General features: G+C 34.6%; 1 long non-coding RNA gene across 1 annotated transcript; it reads right to left on the bottom strand.

Annotated features, from left to right (window-relative positions):
- Positions 1 to 3,711: 3,711 nt before the first annotated feature.
- On the bottom strand, positions 3,712 to 10,169 carry LOC145803042 (uncharacterized). The gene is made up of 2 exons (XR_014345117.1): positions 9,699 to 10,169; positions 3,712 to 3,969 (listed from the first exon to the last, which is right to left on the bottom strand). It is a non-coding gene; the product is annotated as an uncharacterized LOC145803042 (long non-coding RNA).
- Positions 10,170 to 12,153: the final 1,984 nt, after the last annotated feature.

Below are 12,153 nucleotides of genomic sequence, written 5' to 3'. Positions count from 1 at the left end.
ATTAATTTGTAATTTCTGTCTCTTTTAATTGTTCTTGTCACCGTTGAGCACTTTGAGTCTCGTGTTATTGCCTATTCTTTTCTTTATAGTTGTTCATATACATGTGTGTTCCAAGATGTTATTTTGCTTCTTTGGGTGTTGGAGTGAATCCAGGAATAGTGAGAATGCTTTAAGCTGTTTTGTCTCATTTTGAATATGCTTGAGCGGTATTTTTGTCGCTCGGGTGGTAACATTATTCAAAACTTTGTTCTGAAGTCTGAAATACTGAGGGTATGCTTTCACTGCTCGAGCGAAGGTTCTACTGCTCGAGCAATCTGTTTACAGAGGAGAGAGATTCTAAGAATTTGAATCCATCGCTCGAGCAGTCTGTCCGCAGTCAGTTTCGAAAAATGTGTTCAATCACTTAAAAGTTGCGTCCTTACACTCTTCTCCTTCATTTTTCATTTCACTTTTTCTCTCAATTTCATTTTCTCTCTTTTCTCTCATCTCTCTCTAGAAAACACCGACCAACCTCATTAATTCGTTGATTTTTCTTAATTCATTAGGATTTTTACCTTAGTGCCTTCATTAATATTGGAGAACTCGTCAAGGGCTATGTTGTATGCGGTGGAAATCGGATTTTAACACTATCGATTTTGAAGTTTTTGTGGCACCCGAATTTTTACCGTGATTATATTAATAATAAATAAATAAATAAATAATAATAATAATAATAATAATAATAATAATAATAATAATAATAATAAAATAAATAAATAAATAAATGCATAGTTTAGGAAATTGGGAATGAATCGATTAAATTGTTAAGGAAATAGATTGTGGGACACCGCATTTTGAATATTAAATATTTTGAAAAGTGGTAAGTGATGTTTTATAATTTAGTAGTGAGGTTTTTAGACGTGAACCTAACTTATAAGCATACGTAATTTTAGGGATCATTATGAATTACCAAAGAGAGTGATAACCCATAGAATTATATAAAGCCAAATATAATTAACTTAGGTGACTCATGAGGTAAGAGTCGAGGGGTAGGACAGGTGGCATCACTCTCAATAGAAACGTGAGAAAAATGTGTCAACAGATAGGCTTGCAACCTTGAGTGGTATGCAAGAACCTTGAGTGGTATGCAAGAAATTAGGGCTATAAATAGTGAAGTGCTAGTGTAAGCAAAGCAAGGAATTAAAGTTTATAACGGGAGTTTCGAAAAGAAAGGAAGTAGATCGATCAGATTGATAGTAGCTAGGAGTTTGTAGTAGGAAAAATAAAGGCTAAGGGTCAATTTCAAGGTGAGTTATATTATACCTTGAGTCACTATAACATATTTTACGTATTTTTTGAGTTACCATAATTTATTTTATATAATTTATGTTTTATGGTTATGTTAATGTTTCAATTACATGAATTATTTTCTGAACTCCATTTACTTAAATTGAAACCTATGGATATATTTGTTTAAATTTTAAAAATAATTTGACAATAATCTTGTAAACAATTATTTTCTGTAAGTACCACCACGGGAGTCCCATGCCTTGGGGGATTTAAAAAAACCATTGGCCTCTGTTTGGCCACTTTGTGGTCATCTGTTTGTCATAGATCCATTGACCCCTATTCTGATTGTCACTCTAGTGACCCCTATTCTGTTCTGTTCTGTACCGAAGTTATAGTCATTTACATAGTTTCTGCCATTTAAATAATTTATTTATGCAACTTAAATTATGTTAATGTTTTAACTTAAATAACTATCCATGGCTATTTTGTGCCTCTATACTCACAGTATAATATTTCTTACTATGTCGTGTGCTTATAGCTGTTACCCCTTTCAGGTGACGAGACTTAGCAGGATCAAGATGGGAGATAAACCACAGTATTTTCTTCTTCTTTTTTTCCTTTTTTTTTTTGTACTGTCTACATTTCTAATTGGACATCTGGAATAAAATAAAAGGCCAAATGACTATGTTTGTTTCTTTTTAATAAACATTTGGTACCCAATTATTTTATTTTAATTAATTTAATTTATCTGCTTGCGATAAAATTATTTGAATTATTTTATTTTCATCTTGTTGCGACGCCGAGCCTTTGGGTACTGGGTTTGGGTCATGACAGTTTTTCTCATCATTTCTTCCTAAAACTTGAAGTAAGGAGTTTTTTTGAGTTATATATATGGTTTTAGCATATTTTTTTTAATTTTTTAATTTTTATCTTTGCTAAGATTTTGTGTAAAGGGTTTGAGATTTGAAATGTGAAAGTTTGAAAATGTTGAAAAATGAATTTTATCATGATAAAGTTCAAATAAAAATGGTTTTATGCTTGTGAACCTCTTGGGAGCCCATAGAGGAAAATGTCTTGAAAATGAAGGAAAAATCATCTTTTGCTCAAATCCTAGATTTGGGAGAAATTATGAAAAATTAGATTTTTGTGAAATAATTATGAAATTAATGGAAATTTCCTATAAAAGAATAATGAAATTTCTTTTGTTATTGTTGGATTGAGATATCATGGGATAGACAAACTTTGTGGGGATATATTTTCTGAGTACCAACACGTGGCAAGGTGACGCCGACGTGTCAACTGAGGTGCCACGTGTCTTGGTCGTTGTGCCGAGGTCATCTCGGCTAGGCCGAGGTTGCCTCCGAAGATATCGGAATCCGAGATAAGCGGATAAGGGATAAGAGTCCTAGAATGAAGAGAGAACTCAACTTGGATATGGACAAGAGTCCTAGATTGGGAGAAGACTTCAGTTTGGGTAAAGATAAGACTCTTAGAGAGTTTATCCTAATCCTACTGGGAGTCCTAGATTAGCAATAATCCTAAGTCCATTAGGGCCAGGCTCCTTTTGGGACTAGGATTATATTGGCTATAAAAGAGAGGAACCCCCATGGGTCTAAGGTATGCTTTTGATACTCAAGCTTGTGAGTTTAGTACTTGATTTATCTTTGAGAGATATACTGACTTGATCGTCGGAGTGCCCCCGGGTGGTCGAAACCACCGCGGGATTCTTATATTTCTGTTGCAGGTCAGTCAGGTGCCATCTATTCTGCCAGTGCTCTCCAGCTGGTTACTAAGCGGGCAGTGTGGTCGAAAAATCACCCACACAAAAAGAATAATGAAATTTCTTTTGTTATTGTTGGATTGAGATATCATGGGATAGACAAACTTTGTATTGAGAAATTTATATGATTGCATGATTTGTATATATTTAGATTATAAAATGAAAGTGAATATTGATTGTGAATATGAAATGATATCATATATCACATGGATATGGATTTTTGGCTATGATTTGAGCTAATGTTAAGAATTGTAGAATGTAACGATAAAATTTTATAATTGCATCTCATTTCATTCATTTTGCATAACTTTGAATATCATTTATTATGGCTATGCCTTGGGAATTAATTTATTATTTGAGAAAATAATTGAAAATCTCAAAATGTTTTAGGGGTAAATACATTTGGTAAGTTCGGATAGGGGGTGTAGATGGTATTATTTATGTTGGCCTTAGTGTCCAAAGTGAAAGACCGAAAATATACGCGAATGAGGTACCACGTGTGTCATGACCCAAACCTGTCCCTCTAGATTAGAGTCATAACCGGCCAGTAATCATAAGATTACCTACATCCTCAGTCAGAAATCAAAGCATACTTAAAAATAGGGGGCCAAACTGCGGAAGCAATACTTGCAAAAATTGTCCAACGAGCTATGCATACATGGTTTAATCAAAAAATTTCTCACATACATATAATAATCCACACCATGCAATATTTACATTATGTATGTACCACGTACATCCAGGATCATTCAAAACGGTATCAACACCACAATCCAAGGTTACACACAAGGTTGGTCATACAAGACCAAAAGAGAACAAAAACAAAAGTAAGCCTCTGGCGTGAGGCGACCTTCGTTGACTCCTCAAAACACGATTTCTCATGGCTCACTGGGGTTGAGGCTGGACATCCCGCTACTCACCTACATACATATAAATAAAGAGTGAGCTAACGCCCAGTGAATAATACCAAAGTAAAGGAGTTCATGAATGAGATTTGTTTAATTCATAGCTTATAACCCAAACTTGTCGATCAATACCAACGCAAAACGACCTTAGGTCCAACATATCATGTCTCATCCATATTCATTTATTAAACGACCTCGAGTCCAACTCATACTTGCAAAACGACTCTTGGCCATTACATGCAAAACGACCTTGGGTCCAATTCATAGGCAAAACAACCTTCGGTCCAATATATGTGAAACGTCCTTAGGTCCATCATATGTAAAGCAACCTTGGATCAAATTTACACACAAAACGACCTTGGGTCCAACTAATCCATTTTCGCATTTATGCATACTCATGATCCATGATCATGTTCACATTCATTTCTGCATTCAATTCAAAACAACCTCAGGTCCAATCATTCCCTTATTCGGAACGGCCTCTGGCCCATTCAAAAATTATACAAAACGGCCTTAGGCCCATTTCTTATTTGTTCAAAACGACCTTTGGTCCATTCAGGTGATTTCATACTTATCAATTGCGTTATAGTCTTACACAATCAGACGAGGAGAATACTCATCCATAATTCGAATTCATAAATCCAGAACACTTACACATGAGTGGTATTAAACAAAAATAGCATATACGAACATGCCTTTACTAAAGTATTACTCACTGTGTTCCCGTGCTTAATTCGTCCTTGCACTTGACCCTATATAACTCATAACACATTGGGTCATAATACAATTCAATCCATTCTTTAATTTGTTTAATGCTCTTAGGTTTTTTCTGTGTCCTTTAATTCATTTAGAATGTCCAATGCATGCCTAAGAGTGCTTAGAAATAAAAGAGAATGAAAAACGAATCATAAAATAACTTTTCAAAATTTCTGAAACAGGGCTCTCCACTAGAGCGTAGCTTTGGTCGCTCGAGCGGACTGCAAAACTCTGTAATAGTATTGGTTCACGCTCAAGCGAGATATCTGACACTCGAGCAGGAAGTCTTGCAAAACAGGGTTCGCTCGAGCGCAGAGTTTGCCGCTCGAGCCACTGTGCAAATTTCTGCAAAACTTCTGGGAGCTCGACTTTCACGCTCGAGCGACGCTTTCCTCGTTCGAGCGGACAAGTCGAATTCTGGGTTTTCCAGAACTCTGTTTGAAGCTCAAAACTGGATTTCAAAGGCTCAAAGCTTGCAAGTTGATGCCAACAACGTGGTAAAACATTGTGTAACATGAAAACACTCTCAATTTGAAACCAATTACTCAAAATCATGAATTATTGTCCCAAATTCAAGCTTAAATCATGAGGTTGAAACCATGTATGATATGAATTGCACTATTTTCTTTTCAAATCTTTTCAAAACTCTCATGCATGTGATGAAAAGTGGTAAGACTATAAAACATCTCCAAAAATGTCAAATGTAGCTTCATGCATGTAGATAATTCCATGAAATTCAAGCTGAACTTGGTGATTCATGCATGCATGTACATAATTCAACTTAATTCTTTCAATTCAAAGTAATTCATGCTCTCATTGGAAAATTACATGTAAATAAAATCAAGAATTAGATGAATTCAACCTCTACATGTCTTAATTACAAGAATCTGTTGGAAATGGTAGAAAAATTCTGGGTAAAACCATAATTTTTTCTCAAGTTTGGTCTATTTTTTAGGTGGGCCCCGAGCGTCGATTTACTCGGGTCAAAGTGGTAACGCGTTCTATGCCGCGTTGTGATTCACGTGATATATTTGGTTGCTCAAAACCATTACCGAGTGAATGGAAAATTGAAGCCAAAGTGTGCTCCATGGAAATGGAGTTTTGGTGGAAATTCTTTAAGGTTGTAAATTGGCTTGTCCCACATTGATTTGGTGGGAAGTTTTGAAAGGGTTTATAAGGCTTAGGGTGAGATACTTGGAGTGTGCCCCAAGGGGTACCCAAGTGTTTTAGAGGGAGAGGTTATGGGCAAAATGGGCTAGACCCATTGGATCCAAAAATCACCACACACGCGCGCGCGCCGCCGTCCGGTCGGGCGGGCTGGGCTGGGCCTGAGCTTGGGCGCGAGTGCGTGGTGTGTGGTTGGGCTTCTAATCTTTTTGGGCCAAAAACATTTGAATTTAATTTTATTTTTTGGTAAAATAAAATCCAGAATTCAAATTAAACTGATTTGGATTTTCTGTACATCCAAACAGGGCCCTTCCCGTTTTCAAACAGAATTAAACTGGTTTGGATTTATTGCTCATCCAAACAGAGCCCTTCCCGTTTTTTATCTGTTTGATTGATTAACCCAACAGATTCAAATCTGTTTAAATTTGAAACTAACAGGTTTCATACCTGTTCAATTCAAAACCAAGAGTCACCTTTACATCTATAAATAGACTAGCCTCCCATTTGGATTTCACTCCAATTTTCGTACTCCATCCTCTGCTTTAAATCTCTGCATTTTGCTGCATTTTATTTCTGAAAGAAAGAGTGTAAACACTTAGTGTGTTCGTAAGGCAAACAATTTGTAGTGCTGCTATTGTTTGTGGTAAGATCATTTCATCCTGGGAGATAGACGTCCAAATTCTGAAAGCACCGTGGAGAGGACGAATCTGTCTTAAGGACACAGTGTTAAACACTGGACTTGATCAGAAAAGTTATTCAAATAAATTAACCAAGTAAGTTGTTTAATTTTATTCTGTTTTTATTTGTTTATTTAATCAGATTTTATTTTGTTTTTGTAACAAAATAAAATCTGTGGTTTTATTTATTTATTTTTATTTTGAGTTTGATTTTTGTAATCAAACAAATTCTCTCCTTTTCTTTATTCTTTATATTCTTGTTGTTGTTTTGTACACAACAGAATTTAATCTTTTTAAATACAGTGAAGATTGTCCAACAGAATCAAAGTTGAAAATCATATCTAAGGCTTAAATCGAAGTGTGTCCTAGTCCAATTCTTCAAATCTCCTCAATTTCTTCACAATTCTTCTCTCTCTCTCTCTCTCTCTCTCTCTCTAAGTGTTGAGTTCTCTCCTTAGAGTGTATGAACTCAGCCAAGAGGTGAAAATGAGCTTAAGGTTCTTGAGCCTAAGCACTAACTATACACGTATATAGTGGTGATTAGTTTAACTAATCATATTTGTTTAGAGTTAATCAATTGTACTTAATTTAATCAATTTAATCTAATTATTTTGATCCAAATCAGTTTTCAATTAAATTTCACCATAGGCTCTAAAAATTATGTTAATTGCAATAATACTGTCAATTTCAGTTTCAGTCGCCTCTACGACCTTCAATTTAAATTTTATAACAGGAAATCAAATAGATTTTCCTACGGTGAACACATAGAAATTTAAAAACACATATAATCATATAATTATCATTCAAAATCATATGAAGCTCATAATTATAAGCATAATTAAGATTAATTAACATAATCTAGAGTTGGGTTGTCACACCGTGTCTTTCGGTTAGGAGTCAGTAAAGTGAGGGATTGGTAGTGCTTGTTATGCCTATTTACAAATACCAGCCTAGGGATTACTTGAATTGTATTTACAATCTCGCATTTAAATTTTGGAATTTATTGAGATAATGAATTGTTTTGAAAAGATCATTGCATATGATTTTCTTTCAAAGGAATCAAACTTGTGACTTTAGAGTATGGTATGGCGTTCCATTCACATGATTATGACTACTTAAACATATATACTTTATTAAGATATTTCTATTGTGTTTTGTGCTCACCCCTAGTGGATTTGTGCAGTAAATGATGTGGTGATCTTGCCTAGCTAAAAGCGATGAAATATGTTTTGAAAGTATGAGACTCTTTTATATTTTATTGTATATTTTGACAAGCCAAAGACTTTAATTGTATGGGTTTTGGGATAATCATTTTTTGTGTAACCGAACTTAAGCCTTGGAACTTGTAACATTTGGGCATTTATTTTGTATTATTTCTTTTTTTTTACTTAATCGTCAAACATGTTATGGATTCACCCTTTAAGAAGTTTGAATATGTATCACATGTGGACCTTTTTCTGTAAATCTCTCAAACTATAATTCCACCCCTACATTCTAATGTCATGTTGTAACATGCCCGGGGGGTACCCGCGCGCGTTAAACAGTTCGGACCCCCGAGATCTCTTTGATCTATTCTCATGAGTGCAGTGTGAAACCTAGATGAGAGTCCGGATTTGGCAACTTTTATTGAAAATTCATTTTATTGCAATTTTGTCAAAAATGGACTGCGTCATCAGATCTCAGAGTCGCCACCTAATATTTATTTTGGGAAAATTAGGAAACCCATGACTCGTGCCAAGGCCACTGTTCGTCGTAACCAAGGATGCTTGGCTCGGAACCTTAGGTATGAGAGGGGAAGGTCAATAATGAGCACCCCCGCCCACCCGATCAAAGATCGGCCTTTACTAACCATGATATGAATTTTATTTTATTTATATGTTCATGTTCTGATTAGTTAATAAATCCTAAAATTTACTATGTGAAGCATACAAGTATAGACTATGCCATTCATTTTGGAACAATTTGATATCATGCATTTTGAAAGAGTTTTGACGATGTACAACCCAAATAAATTGAGTTTACGAGCATGAAAAATCAACATCATTCCAAATTAAGCGACAACCTCCATCCACTGGCATTCATAGAGTTATATCACATAAGCAACTAGCCTCATGGTAGAATGCTAGACATAGTAAGAAAAACACACACACACGGGATGCTAAAGCATAAAAACTCACATGTTTGATGTCCCACGAACAAGCTGCAAAACAAAGTTAGTAAAATATGCATGATCTTATATACAAAACCCTAATGCAATTCACTCATGAGATGCAACTAAAGATTCGGCTTCTAAAATATGATATGTGAATCATCTCAAGAACATGAGGTAGCGCACATAATCACATTGGAATTGATTAAATTCACAAATGCAAACTTAGCCGAATCAAGATGCATGAAACATGGATGCGCAGCATAACTATGATGAAAAATAAATATGATGTTTATGTACAAATAAAGAAAGCAAGTAAAAGAACGGGATAGAAAGAAGCGGGGCGGGGAATTATTACAACATTTTAAAGAATAATTACAAACCAAATTAGAGAGGGAGGAGGAGAATATTACAACAAAATAAAAACCTCACAATACACTCAAAATAAAATAAATAAATAAAATAAAAGTTTCATGTTCTTTAGAACCACCGGCGAAAATTGGTCAATATTGGGAGATTACGCCATCTTGTTCGGAAGAAGCTAACCGACCGGCCAAATAGGCCGGCCGGCGAACTAGGCCAAGCAAAACCTGTCTTGTTGCGAAACCAAGAAAAGGAACAAACAAAAAATATGTAGGTGGCTTAACTAACCACTACCGGTTAGATTAAAAAAAAAGAAAATAAATATAAAATAAAATAAAGAAAAGTGCAAACTCACAACATAAACCTAAAACAATAAAACAAATATAAGATAGAACATGCAAAATTACAACAAAACTAATATGAGACTAAAGTATGCGAATAAAAATAAATAAATAAATAATTATGAGCTAAACAAACCACTAGGATTATAACAACACACTATGAAATATAAAGTAAGAAAATAGATATGAGATAAACAAACCACTTGGATTATAACAAAACACAATGAAATAGGAAGCAAGAATATAAATATAAGATATAAAATATAAGAAAATGAAAGATTAGAAATTCACCTTCCAAAGAAAGATTGAACTTCTTGATTTCCAAACTTCCTCTTGATCACCCTCAAGTGTAGGAAGTGTGTTCTCAAATCCTCAATTCAAAATTATGGAGTTTATGGAGTTTGTGGTATGGAAAGTGGCTAACTCTCTAGTTTTCTCACTTTCAATCACTAAACATTCTTCCTTATGATCGAGGCGATTGATCTTTGGCTATATCAGAATTTTTGGAGTGGTTTTGGTGTATGGAAATGAAGAATTTCAGTAGCTATGGAAGGTATGGGGTGTATATGGAAGATAGGAATATTTTTGGCTCAAAAACTCAAATTTTCTCTCTTTTTTCACTCTTTTCTCACTTCTTTCTCTTCAATTTCGTGGTCCTCCTCCTCTCTTACAATATGATCATTCTATATAGGCAATGAGGGAGAGTAAAGGTCAAAAAGAAGGTGGGAGACAAGGTGGGAGACAAGAATGTGATAGGAGGGCAAATTTTCAAGGTGGTTGCATGGGATACTCCTTTATGGATGCAAACAAAATATCTTTTTGACTATGGAGGATGATTAGGTATAATGGAGGATGAGTGGATGCACTTGAATGGCTCAAAAAATGGGTAAATGGGTTGTCCCAACCGAACCAAAACCAAGAAAAATGGGCTATTGTTGTTTTGGGTCGAATCAACAAAATCTGCTTTTAAGCCCAACTTCAAATGGGCATATCTCCCCCATATGGACTTGGTTTTAGGCAGTTCTTTGGTCCAAATTGAAGCCCCAGAAGTCTAATTTCCAATGGTGGAGGCCTCACATTTAAATTCCAAGTGTACAAAGAGATATGCCTAATTTAGTGAAGGCTGTCTCGGGCTGGATCAACAAAATCTGCTCTTAAGCTCAACTTCAAATGGGCATATCTCCCTTATTTGGACTTGGTCTAAGGTGGTTCTTGGGTCTAAATTGAAGCCCCAGAAGTCTACTTTCTAATGGTGGTAGCCTCACATTTAAATTCTAAGTGTACAAACAGAATTGCCTAATTTAGTGAAGACTGCTCATTTCCTTCTTAATGATTTGATACTCATCCTTTTCCTAAACCAGCTTTCTTTCATCCCCTCCTATTTCCTTCAACTCCAAACCTATAAAGAAGATATTTTTAAATATTTTTCAAAAATTTCACCTCCCTTCCATTTATTTCCACTTTGTCCTTACTCGGTTTACTGAAAAGTGCAATATTTTAATCGAAATGGAAGCCTCGGGACATCGTAGAAACATTTAAAAAAAACATATTTTGAAAAGAGGGTTTTAAGGTCTAAAATAGTTTGGCCAAAAAAATGGGTGAAGGTTGGGATTAAAACTTAAATTCCATCTTTCTTACTGAGAATTTTGTGAGAAACACATTCTAATTGTCATCATCGGGTAATCAAAAGAAAGCGCCCGAGTCTTAGGGCCGGTCAAAATGGGGTGTCTACACATGTTTGAATACGTCTTTCAAATTATACTTCCACAACCAAAAGAAAACTCTGTAGAAAAATCTGTGTCAGGCGGGATTTTTTTTTTTGAAATTTGGCTTAACCAATTGTCTAACCGGTCAACCGGAACAGGGCAAGTTTTTTATTTTATTTTTTTATTTTTTTATTTTTGTGTGTGTGTGTGCGCGCGTAATTGGCACTTGTTTTTTTTTTATATATTTTTTTTTAATAAAACAATATTTTTGGAATTTTAAAATTTTTTTATGAGCTTTTAATAGATTTTTGAGTTATATATTTGGTTATAAATTGTAAGTTTTTGTATCATATATTATATGTCACATAAAAAATTCTCCACTCAATTCAAAACTTTTTCCAAACTCATAACCAAACAAATTTTCTACACTCAAATCATAATTCCAAAACACACAAACTCAAAATACAACTCGATTCTCAAATCATATTTTCAAAACTCTTCCAAACACCACCTTAGTTTTTCTCCTAAATTTAGCATCACTTCAATCCAACCAATTGATTACATTTTAAAAAATGTACCCTTCATTCATGTTGATACACATAACAACATGTACATTCCCAAAGTAACCAAACAAGGGCATGTGGTCAACTGGACCATTTCTTAATCTAATAGATAATTCAAATCTTTAAAAAATAATAATTAATTAATAAAAAATATGCAAAGAAGTAGATCAGATCAGACACATGAGCTAATTAATTAATTACATGCCTAATCTTTTAATTGTTGGCATTAATTTATTATTTTGGGCCTGACTCTTTAGGGATATGCTTATCCAACCTACCATCAACAAATTTAAAACCCCTTTGACACATTCGGGTCTCGTTAGAGCTTTGGTGTTGATAACCCTTGACCACAAAACCATCCAACATTAAAATGATTTGGACTAACCATGCTTTTTTTTTAGTTTGGATATATTTTGTTTTTAACAATAAGGAAGAGGTGAATGAAGAAACCGAAAGCTACATTGCATAGTAATAAAT

Source organism: Camellia sinensis, chromosome 11, assembly GCF_055761805.1.
Source record: "Camellia sinensis isolate YWXY chromosome 11, ASM5576180v1, whole genome shotgun sequence".
NCBI lineage: Eukaryota > Viridiplantae > Streptophyta > Magnoliopsida > Ericales > Theaceae > Camellia > Camellia sinensis.
This window is presented reverse-complemented; position numbering and strand designations above follow the sequence as displayed.